Source organism: Pinus tabuliformis, chromosome 7, assembly GCF_031772625.1.
Source record: "Pinus tabuliformis cultivar Carrire ecotype Pingquan chromosome 7, CPIR1, whole genome shotgun sequence".
In the NCBI taxonomy this organism is placed as follows: Eukaryota; Viridiplantae; Streptophyta; class Pinopsida; order Pinales; family Pinaceae; genus Pinus; species Pinus tabuliformis.
This window is the reverse complement of record NC_142293.1, coordinates 761,195,557-761,197,081: the sequence shown is the minus strand read 5'-3', so window position 1 is coordinate 761,197,081 and position 1,525 is coordinate 761,195,557.

The following is a 1,525-nucleotide window of genomic DNA, read 5'->3' as shown; positions in this document are numbered from 1 at the left end:
GAAAGCCCAAGTTTGACTTTCTTTGACTAGATTTTAGGCTAATTTTTCTTTTGGTGCTAACTTGTTTTTGTTTCTTACAAAGTTTGGAGAGCACTTGCATTCATCAGAGAGAGATACATGAAGGAAATAATTTTTTCGCTTTTCATTTTTTTCCTTTTAGGCCTACTAGATGCCTCCAAGAGGTTTTCAACTAGTAGGTCTTCCTAAGTGCCTCAAAGGAGGTTTTGACCTAGGATATTTTATTTTTCTCTTTTTTCTCTTTTTCCAACCCATTGACCTCCTCATGGAGGTTTTTAATCAATGAGCCAATCTCAGGCGCCTCAAAGGAGGCTTTCACCTAAGAAATTTCTTTTCCCCTTAATTTTTCATTTTTTTATTTCCCTTTTCTATCCTACTCTACTTGGAAAACAAAATCTCTATCAAGTATAGGAATACTTCCAATGGAGCCATGTCCACATCAACATGACATTTAAAATCATGTGTAGTCTCAGAAGATATGCTTTGACATTTACCTGAATATGAAAAACCAACTACTTTTATTGATATGAGAATAAGAATAGTTGAATAAGAGTGTGTTGTTGTAACTTAATGATTGTTTGGAACCATATTTCAATATAGCAGTGATGCCCATATTCCATTTGCATATTTGGATCTCTTTCTATGTCTTATTCTATCATGACATTCAAATCTTCCTCTTTTTGTTGATTTTTCTCTTGAACAAATGGAGGATTTTATGGTAAACATGAGGTAAATTTCTCAATATATGATTATGATGTCTATTCTTCATCAAGTGAAGCCTATGATTCTTTGGTATTCTCATTTGAATATTCTTTTTCTAAATGTTTTCCTTCAATGACATCAAGAGAATCTACTTTTTTCAATACTCTTTGTGAGCTCAGATGAATACCATTGAGATCAAGAAGAGATGTTAGGACGTGTTGTACCTCAACATTTTAAGTGGGTTGAGCTACTTCCTTATGTGGGTTTGGAAATGGTGGTATAGGTAGTTGAGTGGGAGTGGATCTTTGAGATGAATGTGGTTGGGGTTGTGGTGAAGGTGAAGGTGGATGGTAGGGATAACATGGAGTTGGGTATGAAGGATATTGAGGAAAATATTGAGGACATTATGTATTTCTTCCATAATTTCATTGCCAACCTTGTTGCCAAGATTGATTTTGGGGTTGATATGGCCAAGGTTTCCAAGAAAATGGTGTGTTCTAATTACTTTGAGATGGATGTGCATAACCTGGAAATTATTAATTTTTTTCTTGCATCATACTAGGTTGACTAGCCTTCCATGGTCTTCCTGGAGCTACATAACATAGCTCCTTTGGTGATTGAATTGCTACATTGTCATCTTGGTAAACTTCCTTAAACCTTGGTAATAATGGGAAATATCTAATAGCATGTGATTCTTCATGGACACCACAAATATCAACATCTTACTTTTACTCGCCTTGAATTCTTAAAATTTCTACTTGTTCACATAGATTGCTAAGAATTTATGTTTTAAGGTCATCAATCA